Source organism: Drosophila nasuta, chromosome 2R (genome assembly GCF_023558535.2).
Source record: "Drosophila nasuta strain 15112-1781.00 chromosome 2R, ASM2355853v1, whole genome shotgun sequence".
In the NCBI taxonomy this organism is placed as follows: Eukaryota; Metazoa; Arthropoda; class Insecta; order Diptera; family Drosophilidae; genus Drosophila; species Drosophila nasuta.
Window position 1 is genome coordinate 10,306,151 of NC_083456.1, and position 12,725 is coordinate 10,318,875.

General features: G+C 43.6%; 1 protein-coding gene across 2 annotated transcripts in view; it reads right to left on the bottom strand.

Moving 5' to 3' along the window:
* LOC132784585 (AF4/FMR2 family member lilli) overlaps window positions 1-12,725 on the bottom strand; it is a 37,584-nt gene that overhangs the window by 5,434 nt on the left and 19,425 nt on the right. The gene's annotated exons all lie outside the window — the stretch shown is intronic.

The following is a 12,725-nucleotide window of genomic DNA, read 5'->3' on the forward strand; positions in this document are numbered from 1 at the left end:
CGTCATCGTGTTCGTCATATTTCATCCCTCGTTGCTGCAGCTGTATTCTCTGGCATAGGGGCTGGCTGACTAGAAACTCGAGTCTAGACTCATGACTAACTGCTGGCCAAACAACACATCTTGCAACAAAACTGTGGCACATCTTAAGGCGAGCCCAATCACCAATGTTGCCAATGCGATCGTGTTTGTATGTGAGTGTGACTCATTGGCGCTTATCTAGCGACGCTAAAGAATTTATTGAATGTACATTGGCGCACATTGCTCATACGCGGCGTGTTTGCGGAATGCTTTAAAAAGCGCATTGCGCATACGCCTCGTATGACGCGCATCGCATACGGCTAAAGCTGCTGTAATAACAACAAACCCCAATGCAAAAGCTCAGCTACAAAGCTCAGAAAAACGGAAATCAAAGCGCAACTATAACAAGCTAACTTTCTACGTTTAATTTTCTACGTTGAACAAAAGTTAAAGTTACAACAGCGTGCGGTGAAATTGTTGTTGCCGTTTATTTGTTTGTTCGTTCGTTCGTTCGTTGTGCGAGCTAAAAAGTGTTGCTATCATTATGAGCAACAGCGACAGCAGCAGCAACATCAACTGGCCAACAATCAACAGCCGAAAGTCATCTTCAATGCTGCTACGAGAGCAACATGATTTTTGAGCTGCGTTCACTCAGATTGCGACTGGCAATGCGACTGTTGCCAGTTGAATTTTATTGCCACACCAGCAACAGCATAAGCAACAGCAATAGCAGCAACAACAGCAGCGGGGCACTCACAAAATCCAGTCCAGCAGTCGCTTTTTTTACGCTTCGCCAGCAACTCGTTTCAGTTGGCGATGGCGATGGCGACTGGCTCCAAATTGACGGGACTGAAACTGCGACTGCGACAGCAACAGCGGCTGTGACTGAGACTCGAAAGCTCGCACGCAGCGTTGCAGTTGTGCTGTTGCTATTGCTTTAGCTGCAGCAACGACAGCGACAACAACGACAACGACAGCAGCAACATCGTCGTCGTCGCTACCTTCAAATTCCACAATATTCAAGTTTCAGGTTATGAGCCAGCACAACGAACAAACTGAGCGTCCGACCAAGCGACCAACCAACCAACCAACCAACCTGAGAGCCAGTCATCGTCAACAACAACAACAACAACAACTACAACAATAACAATAGCAACAGCAACAACACGAAATGTTTGCCCGAAAGCCAAAGCCATGCCGAGAGCCCCAGAGTCTCAGAGCCAGGCCAACAGTTGAAACGTCGCGACGTCCGCTTTGCAATACAGTGGGGCAAAGTCAAACGAGCATGTATGACATGCTGATTCAAAAATGTAAATCTTTACTTACTATAAATATTTAAAGCTTTTTTCTTTATAATAATATTGCTAATAGTAAAAAGACATCAGTGGGATTAAACTATTATTTCATAGTTCACAATATTTTCAACTAGTGAGAATCTATTATTATTGTTTTAGTTAATCCAATATTTAATCTTTAGGAGTTACTCATCGACAAATGCGCATTCTTTTATTACTTTTATTTCCCAAGTTAATTTTTAGAACAGAACACTCTTTAAGCATTTATTTAACTCATTTAATACTTGGAACTGTGATGAGTTTAAGATCCCAAGTAATATATTATTATTTCAATTTCAGCAGAATTTTTCTTATATGATAAATAATCCCAAGTTAATAACTTGACTACCACTGTGCCGGCCTCGCTTGGCACACAGCTCAAAAGTCGACTTCAGCATTAAAGTCGGTCGCTGGCTCGTTGGCTCGACTGACTGCCTGCTTGGTTGCTTGCTTGCTTGCCTGGCTAGCTGGCTGTTGAGGGGTCTGGGCCTGGCTCCGTCGCTCGGCCACTTTGAATTCTTCAGCTGAAACAACGTGCGATAGCAGCAACGACGAATACGAATACGAAAAGCAACAGCAAAATAATAATAATAAAAAAAAAAACCCAAGTTTCAGCTTTCGACAAAGCCAAACTGCGGGCCAGCTTCGCTTCGTCTTGGCTTGGCTAGGCTTGGGTCTGAGTCTCAAGTCTCGAGTCTCAAGTCTGAGTCGGGCTATAAGCCGCCGTCGATCTCACAAGCAATTTAAATATACAAAGCACAAAGAGGAAGAAGAAACTTTATAAACATAAAAAAGAGCGCAGCGTAAGAAGAAGCACGAGATGAAAACGTAGAAGAAGAAGAAGCTACATTGGAACAACATCATAAAAAACCAGCTCCAAGTTTTCGAGAGATTCGAGACTGTGAAGTTGAGTTCAACTCTGGCGACGCTCATCATAATAAAAATGAATTGAATTGAAGACGGTCTTCAGCTTCAGCTTCAGCCAGATCTTGGCTCTTTGCCTGATGGCTGCTGATGGTGGATGTTATGTAGTGGATGGTGGATGGTGGAAGGTGGATGGTGGAAGACAAGCGAGGGCGTAGCGTTAAAGATGACGGCGCTGATATGTGCGACGTTGTTGTTGTTGATGATGTTGTTGTTGTCATTGGTGTTGCTGTTGATTCCCATGCTGGTTGTTGGCTCCGCTGCTGGGTGAAAACTGTGTACACCCACAACAAACAATGGGATCGAGTGAGAGGAGAAGTGTAGAGGGAAAGGGAGAGAGTACGCAGCACTTACATATTTGCTTGTGGGAAAGGAAAGGGTTTGTTTTTCTTTAGCTTTTCCATATGAAACTAGACTAAATACGAAAACAGTCGCAGTCATCATCAAGTTAATAATGATGTTCACAATCGAAGATGATGATGTTTCGGGCTCTGTTTGCTGCAAGGTTAATACGCCGCTTTGGCAACTGGACGACTCTTCGACTGTGCTGGGGGTAGCGAAGATGAAGAGGGAGGAAGAGGGGAGGAATGGCACATTGGGTAGTTTGTTATATGCGCATATTTTGCGTCGGGGCCATTTCATGATGCCGCACGACGAAGTGCGCCACACGACTGCGAGGCGAGAGTCCGATGTTGATGCTACATGGTGGAGTCGTCGTCGCTGTTGTTGTTGCTGCCGCTCTTGTCGATTTGCGACTGCAGGAAGCGAAATCAGCTGTTTTTGGCGAATTTAGAGCAATTTTCAATGCGGCTCGCTTTGGTGGTTTTTGGTTTCGGTTTCGCTATGTGTGTGCTTGTGTGTGTGTGTCTGTTTGTGTGTGTAAGGGGTTAGGAGGGGGCCTTTTTTTTGTGTTTCGGTTTTTTTCGTTGCCGTGTCGAAGATTTATAAGCAGCGACGCGGGCAGAGAAGTTGGCGTCGCGCAATTGGTGACATTGAAAATTTGCAAGGCACAACACAGCTGATGGACGTGAGATGGGGCAACTGTTGTGGGTTACGGGTTACGATGTATCCTGTCTGTCTGTCTATGTGTGTGTGTATGTGTGGAAGTGCTGCCCCAGTCACGACTTATGGTCAATGAACCTCGCTCCTTTATTTTTTGTTTTTCCTTTTTTGGTTTCCAGTTTTTGCATATTCATAAACAAAGAAAGGCAAAGCACGCCGGAAATTGTAATCAGCAGCAGTTATATGACCGAGTTCCTGGACAGCAAGGACACTCTTCGCTCGTCGGTAAGCTGAGAACGAACTCTCTAAGCACTCGAAAATCCTCAACTACCTAGAGCATTAATCCTCAAAAGGGACACATTAGACACGGTGTGACTGTGCGACCTTTTTCCAATCTGGCTCTACCTGAGATCGATCAATCACAACTGCAACAGAGAGAGAGTTGTCCATAATCGATATTAGATGACCGGGGGAAATTCTTTTTCCCAACAACCTGCTGCCCAGGCTAATCAGAAAATGATCGAAGGATGTGTCTATATTTGAGTGATATGGGTATGGATATAAGCTGAACCTCCTTCTTTCCAGTAAATGTCTTTGTAGTTCCCCGTACATCTTATCAATGTGTTCAAGCATTTCCCCATTCCAGAAAACTTTATCAGATAACCTTCAACTACTATCCTTCCCAGCACATTGAGCGCTTATCACGCGCCTCAACTATCTTCTATGAAAACCTTACGTCACTTTTACTGCTGTTGATTGTAGTTGAGACTCAAGTCTCACCCACTGACTAACTGACTGACTGACTGATAGTTAAGCGACAGCAGCAGCTGTGCGCATTGATCATGATCAGCATCAATATTTCAATGCATGCAAATTTATTTGGCATGCTAAGGTAACGGTAAACGACGCTGGTGCTGCCATTGTTGTTGTTGCGGTCGCTTATCACGAGCAACTGATAAGACAGCGGCAAGTGCGCTGCTTGTTAATCGTTTGCCAACCAGGGCTGGCCGAAAACCAAAAACTTATCGAAAAGAACTGAAACAAAAACATATAAAATACAAAGAGCAGCAACAAAAAAACGACAATTGCCGTTAACAATCGTCATCGTCGTTTTCGTACACTGCGCAAATTGCACAGCGGCTATGAAACGCGGCCGTGCCAGTGCCACAAACAACAACAGCAACAGCAGAGGCAGCCAAAGCTATCAAGGCGTACGTTGTGTTGTACGTTCACCAAGCCGCGCCGCGGCCCGCTTAGTAAACACAAAATTACAACAACGAAATACTATGGAAAAAATGTCTGTATATATTGTATGAGTGTGTGAGTGTGTACACTGAAATATACAGCCAGGCCAGGCCAGTCAGCCAACAGCAAAAGCAAAGGCAGCAACAACATCAACAGCAGCAGCGACAGCAACAACAAAAACAAAGACAACGTTGACGTCGCTCCACACACAATTTCCACATCGCTGCCGGGCCGCGCAATGCTGACTCGGCGTCAGTGTGGAATGAGAGAATGCCATATAAAAATACACACGCACACATACATACATATACATACGTATATGCATACTCACACACATACAAGCATAGCACAGGCATACAGCGAGAGCGAACGAGCGAGTACAGTCGCACAGTTAAAAATAAAGTGAGGGTCGTTGCGGAGAGACAGAGAGAGAACAAGAGAAGTGGATGGCTGAGTAGCAGAAGCAGAAGAAGAAGAGCGTGTGTGTATGTTAGTGAGTGAGTGAGGGTAAAAACAACAAAGCAGCGACAGCGACGTTGCTGCTGCTGGTAAATAATGATGATGGAACAACAACGCTGCTGCTGCCGAGTGTATGTATGTATGTATATGTATGTCTGTTATATGAGCGAGTGTGTGTATATACTGCTCTGTTGTTGCTTTTGCTGTGTTGATAGCGAGGGACGTAATATCGCAACGTTGCCCGTTCAAACGAGCGAACGAACGTTCGTTCCGAGACTCGAGTTTAATTTTGTAGTACGTAGCAGAAAAAGAGGCAACAACAACAGCAACGACGACAACGAAAAATAAATGATGGCGGCACCGACGATGGCGACTGCGACTGACTTGGCAGTGTTGCGTTCCGATTTTTGTTTCAAATTGTCGTTGCTGCTGCTGTCGCTGTTGTTGTTGCTTTTAGGTTTCGAAAACACTTTAAAGCGCAGGAAGAAGAAGCAGCACCGACGTTTTCTAGTGCATTTCGCTTAGAATGGCAAAAACAGTTGGTCAGACGTTTTATTGGAGGGTGCCTTCTGCCGTTTAGCTGTGAATGCTGCTTCTCTGCCTTTTGTTGTTTTTGCTTTATTCCTCTCGCCTCGTGGTGAGCTTTAGTGTGTGGAGTACGTGTATTCAGTCGCAGTCGCATTCACATTGGCATTCGTAATCATATGCTGGCCTCGTATGTTCGCTGAATTGCCAAAGGTTGCCTGCTCTCTTGTGGTGGATTATTGAGGAGCAGCGACAGCGCGCGTAAATTGACGGCTTTTTGAATGTGCGAAACTAACTAAATACATTATGTTACATGCGATACGTTCCACATATCCCGCAGTAGGTTTTGATGCTTTGTATGAGGTTAGGTCGCGTTATCTAGTGTCGATCTATTAGTGACTTTAATATTCGACAACTATTTATATCATTGCTAAAAGTTTAGGAAATTAGGTTGAAGAATAAAATATGCTATATACTTGCTTATGGTTTATAAATGATTTTGTAGTACATTTAAGATTTGGACACATAAAAAAGTATTATATAATTTCAATAGAAATATCGGCAAATTATCAATATTTTGCGATAAATTTAAGATTTAATTCGACAAAAAACAGATCGATACAAACATATATGGATGTTTGTACCGAACATTATCTATTATGTCTGGATTTGCATAATGCACAATGATCTTCAACATTTTAGCTTGGGTGTCAATTCAACATCCCTTTCCTGACGATGTCGTGTCAGCGTCAACGTGACTCCACGATAGCTCAGATCGAGCTGCGACTGCCGAGTCCACATTCAATAAAGTAAAGCATAACACAACAGCCAAGAAGAGTCTTTAACTATAGCCACCCACCAGGAGGATTGCGCCCATCCCTAACTCCCCCCAACCACACACACACACACACACACACACAAATACACATGCATACACTGCGAGAGCGATAGAGATAGCCAGAGCAATCGCCTGCCTCCCCTCAAACACTCTGGAACTGTTTATAAAATAACCTTATTTCGCACATACAACACCAACACACATATATACTCTTTGTGAGTGTGAGTGTGTGTGTGTCCCAACGCCCACGGGTTTGCCACTCCTGCTGCTATTGCTTCCACGAAGCTGACTCAAACTGCTGCCTGTCGTAGTATCCTGCCTCTCGCTCTCTGTGCTTTATGCCTGACATTATTATAATATTATATTCCTTATATTATAATGGGTTGGCAGCTCTGGCAGCCGAAAACCACCTTACGAAACACACACACACAACGAAACGCACCACCCACCACCCACAATTTGGTGCCTGCGCAGTGGCTTCGAGTCGAACCGGCTTTTATGCACGAGTCCGAACTCAAACCCGAAACTGTCTCTAAAAAGCAAGCGAACAACAGACCGAACGACAGACGGAACGAACGGCAGAGGGAACGAGCGACAGACGGAACGAACGACAGAGGGAACAAACGACAGCCGGAACAAACGACAGTCAGTTCGTCTGTCGCTTGGCAAATGCCAAGTGGGCCGAGGGTGTCTCATGGTGGTGGGATTCTATGCGTAAGTGTGTGTGTGTGTGTATGTGTATATATAGATGTGTGTTTGTGTGTGTGTGGTGAAATATGCCATGACGTATAAAAGCTAAAAACGTTGGCAAATATAATGAAATTGGGTGAAATGCGCTCTCGCCCTCTCGGTGTTTGGGTCCTGGGGTCTGACATAATAAAGCCTACCACTCTGCCAGGCAAGCAGCAGCAGCACTACGAAGCCAGAATGCCAGGCTATGCTTCGACATGGCTCTGACTCTGACTCTCACTGGGTGGGTTTTGGATGGAATTGGACTGCTGCTGCTGCTGCTGCTAGATGGTGAATCAGGGGGCGAAAGAGAAGGTGGTGAGTGAGAAGAGTGGAGAGTGGTAATGCTGGTGATGTGGCGGTGGTGTTGGAGGTGGTTGCTGTTGGTTGTGGGCCATGAAAACCACTTTTCGAATTGCACGTTGTACGTGGGCAGAGAACGAGAGTTGAGTCGACGCTGCGTCGTCGTCGTCGTCGTCGTCATCGTCGTTGATTGTCAAACGTGTGGCGCGGGGGGAGCATGGGAAATGAAAATGGAAGAGGCGCTCGGAAAAGCAGCAAGACTAAGGGGAGGAGCAGGGATGAGGAGACTGCTTGGCGTTACTGCGCTGCCGCCGCACGATAACTTTAATTTAGCTTAATGGAAATTTTGAGCAGAGAGCACAACAAAAAAAGGAAAAAAACACGACACATTGCTTGGTTCGCTTGGTTATCCTTTAGCGCACTTGCCACTCTGTGTGGCAGGCGGCGCTGCTAAGTAGGTGACGCAACCGCAAATTTGTGGCAAGCGATTTAATAATGTTAATAGTGTGCGTGCCACACTCGCCTCTGCTGCAAGTCCGCTTATGTTTGGCTTGCCTTAAACGTACTCAAAGTCATGTATTTCAATCTGTATCTGAGGCTTTGACTCTGTCCGTATCTGTGTCTGCGTTTGTATTTGTGTTTGTGGCTGCTGCACTCTGCTTGCATGACGCGTCACGTCATCGTTGGCGTCATCATGAAGTATCGAGCATCAACTGCCTCGTCGTCGTCGTCGCTGTCGTCGCGCCATTTACGTCGTCGCCGGTGAATCCCCCAACAACTGGCGCCCAACTCGCTTAGGTAGCAAGCAAACAAGTGCAAGTGATGCGCATTCATTGATAAGATTTTGTGCAACACAAGAGCTAAAGCTGCTTCTCTGCCTGCCACAGCTGTTTGTCGTTGTTGTTATTGTTGTTGTTGTTTGCGCGCTTTGGGCATACATTAACCGCCATAACAGACGAGTACTCACAATTGCACTCGCACTCGCGTAGTAAATCCACCATATAAGCATGTGGCACGTTGCAAGTTTGTAAATCTCTTAAGCACAGCCAGCCAGTCAATCGGTCAAACACCGAATACAGCCATGCAACCCAACGATGGTCAATGTCTTGCGATTGTCGTCAATTTGTCAGCTGATTGATTCGCCGTTGCTCTTGCCACATGCAACAGTGCAACAGTGATGCACAAGGTTAGTCAAGCCAATGTTGTACGAATTTAGCAAGTGAAATGGGTACAAACAAATTGCAAATTAAATAAATGAAGTTCAAGAAAGAAAAACTATTGTATGAATCCCAATGATGTATATAATAAAATAGTATTTTGATAAATCAGTTAAATTTACAGATTATTGAGAGGTTCAATAAGAAAAAATTAAAGAAGTCTAGACATTAAAATGTAATTTTAATAGTTTGTGATGGAGAAAATAAATCAATAAAAAAAAAATTATGTACAATGTTTTTAGGAATAAACCAAAAATTAAGAATATATTTTCTTTATCTCTCATCTTAAATTATAAATGTTATTAACGAATTATTTAGTGATTTCGAAGTATTGCCAAGTGTTTCTTCTTTTTGTTGTATACACATTAATAAATCATGCTTGTACTTCATTCGAACACTTGAGGGAAAACCCCTGTTGAAATATAATGAGACTATTGTATACTGCAAATGCATGTAGGTAAAACCTGGACATATCTTTATGGTGAAGGTGCTTGAACCCTGCGAAGAAACATAAACCAGCTGATAGTAGGCGTAGTTTCTTATCAGCAAAAGCAATGCGAGTAATTAGAATAATTATTGTATAATTTGATTTGATTAGACAAAAGGTCGATGGCTATCAGAGAGATAGAGTTTGTTCGCTGATAGCACTCGATTAATATCTAAGATATGAATATACTATTATTAATAATTTAAGCAACTTTATGCGAGATGTTCACAACAAATTTGTGCTCATCTAACGACGTCGTTTCCCCTCCAAAGTCGTGACTTTAGTCGATTACTCATGCGCGACTAGTTGAAAGCCACCAACAGCTTTTAACCCGTCTTATACACTGTCTGTGTGTATGTGTGTGTGTGTGTGGCAGTTACCCAAATGGCCATGCGGCATTTTGTTTACATTTTTGCGTCAAGGCTGCGCCAAGAGGAAGAGACTTTTTACGTTTGGCGCGCACCAAATGAAGGTGTTGTTGAGAGGGGTTGAGGCAACCCTTAAAAGCGCCTTCTTTTCTTTACTTCACGTTGCCTTTTTGCATTTCTTTTGTTTATCATCGCTTAAAGTTTATCATTGAGCGAATTTCGCTTTCAGCGATGCACTTGACCGACGCAACAAGTTTAAGAAAAAGCAGCAGGCGAAATTAAAAGCAGTCAGCAGGCATCCCTTGAATGCCTTGCGAAAAAGGATAATAATGCCATTAATGACAGCACACACACACACTCATACACGCTCACACGCACATATGCAGATCGAGGACAATGACGACGACGCGTCGCAAGCAAGCAAAAAAGCAAAGTCGAGCCCCCCCAAAGGCATTTTTATGGCAGCAGCCGCAGCAGACATGTGTGTATGTGTATGTATGTGTGAGTGTGTCCTGCCTCTTGCCACATGCATGCAAATAAAGCAATGCAGAGGCAACCCCAACGAGCAACCCAATGCAAAGCAAACCAAACCAAACCGAGTCGCGTTTCGCCTTCCTTCGCGATTTCATTCATAAAATCGAAGAGCCAAAGAAAATGCCACAGACTCTGGCCTACTCTTCCCCTCGCCTCCTCTCCTCTTACTACACAACTGGCTCTGCTGCTGCTGCCTCTGCTACCAATAACTCAAAAGGCGTGCGCATTCAGCGCACTTGTGTTAATGTATCTGAAAGTGAAATCAAATGCCCAACAACAACAACAACGATGAGAAGAGGAACAGGAGGAGGATAGAAGAGGAAGACAGAAGGAGGCCCGACCAAGCATGTGACCGAGGAGCCGAGGCCAATTCCAGAGTGCCGGCAACGTCTCCTCACTACGGGTCGAACTACAATAATAGCGATGCTCCCGCTGTCGCAGTTGGCGTCGCAGTCGCTGTTGACGTCGCAGTCGCCGTCGCAGTCGCGGCTGCCGGCGCTGCTTGCTCAATTAAGTGAATTAAGTCTCGTGCCGGAATTTGCACCACCCTAATATGAAATAACAACAGCAAAAACAATAACAACGCACACACATACACACAGACAGACACAGCGACAGCGACTCACTCGTAGTTTGTCGCACTCACACTCAGCTATAAAGAACAATTAAAAAGAAGCACAAGGAAAATAATGATAACACACTTTTGCTGACTCGCATCGCATATTACGTATACGCACATGTTGTATTCGCATTACCCAAGTCGAAGTCGAAGTCGAAGTCGAACTCGAAGTCTGAGATACCCTTAAGCAAAACAAACAAAACTCTATAAACATAACAACTAATTGGCAAAACTTCATGTTTAAATTATAGAGCGATAAGTGACAGGGCGGAGTTGATAAGGTCAAAACTAAAACTGCTCTTTAAGTGAATATTGGTGCAAATTATTCCTTAAGTATCTATGGTCAGTTATTGACAATAAATACTCAATTGTTTAATTAGTTCCAAGAACCCATTGATCAGAAGATTGTTGCTCGCTTATATTTCGTTAAAAGTGTCACAGCTAACTTAATCATAAGTGAAATACTTTCTATAGTAAGAGAAAACATAGTAGGAGAAAACTTATCGCGAATTTAAGAATATCCTATTTTTAATATCTTATTAACAAATTTTGAACTATCACTAAGAGTCTCCTGAAATTATTGTGAACATTTTTCTTTACTTTAGTGTCTATCCAAAAACTTCAAATGTTAATATCACCTTCATGTAATATCTTTTTTTTTACTCTCAATAAACAACAATGTCTCTTTATTTGCTGTTTAAGCTTTCTTCGAAGCTTTTCTTCTGTCTTAATAGTTCAAATATATAAAATAATCAAATTCGGATAAAAACTCTTTCGGAAAATTCTAAAATACTTTACTATATACATTTCATGTGCAAAATTGTCTTAAATTATTGAAACCCAACTAACATTTTGTATTCAAATTAGATCTGTATTTCGATTTCAAAACTTAACTGCAATATGAAGTATCTGTCATGCCTTTTATTCAATCAAAGTTATGCACTATCTAAGCATGGTCAAGTTGTAAGTAGTTCGAATTTCGTAAGCAGAATTATTTTGTGTTGGCCGCAAAATGCTTTGTCATGCGATAATCAATTTTATGGCAAACTTGTTGACCGACTTGCTAAACTTATTTTGTTTTGTTATAGCAAGTGCACAAATCCATAATAATAACACTAACAATAACAAATTTACTGCTGCTGCTGTTGTTGTTGCTGTTATTGCTGCCCAAGAACTGCGAGATTAATACAAAGCTAACGTCGACGTCTTACAGCACGCGACTTTTGCTGCCAACGAAAGAGAAAACGTAAAATGAGCAGCGACGTCAACGTCAACGTCGACGAAAAAGTTTGCTGCCGTTTTCTTATTATTCCTCTTCATTTATTTATTTACTTTTTTGTGTGCTGCGCCGTCGAGTTTTGTATGTAATTAATTAAACGGCCCAAAAGTCAGCTGTTGTCTGCGACGCGACGCAACGCGACGCGACGTTAACTGCGACGTCAGCGTCTGCGTGCGGCGTATCAACAATTGTTGCATTAGACAATCACGATGTCAGCTAAGCCGATGCAGAGGCAGCGACAGCGGCAGAGACGTCGCGTCATCGTCGTCGTCGTCGGCTATTTAGCATATTGCGCTATTGCAAATGTGTGCCAATAGATGGCGCTGCATGATGGTAGCGGGAGCACGTGCAACTTTTGCATTGTTTACATGACGAAGGCGCTTTATTGCTGTTACTGCTGCTGTTGTGATAAGCGTTGCGCCTGTGTTCGCCGTTATCCTGCATGCAACTCACACACACACACACACACACACACACACATCGACGCAGACTCAACGGAAATCTATTCATATGTGCAACGTCATGCCACCCACAGACATCAACTCTCGCACACACAAACTCAAATGCATAGAGAAACCCTCTCATAGAGACGTAGACCCAAAGCACAGCCAGCCAGTAGACCAACCAAACAACCAGTCAACCAACCAACCACCCACGCACATGCCACACGAGGTGCAGAGTCACAGAGTCGCATATAGAGAGGCAATGCCAATAAGTGTAGGCGGAGGCGGCACAGCGAATTCCGTATTGAAACCACATGTTGAGGCTTCCACTCAGTTTTACGCGCATTTCTAAGTAAAAGGTGCAACAACGCGCATCGTGCCACACACACACTTTAAAGTAC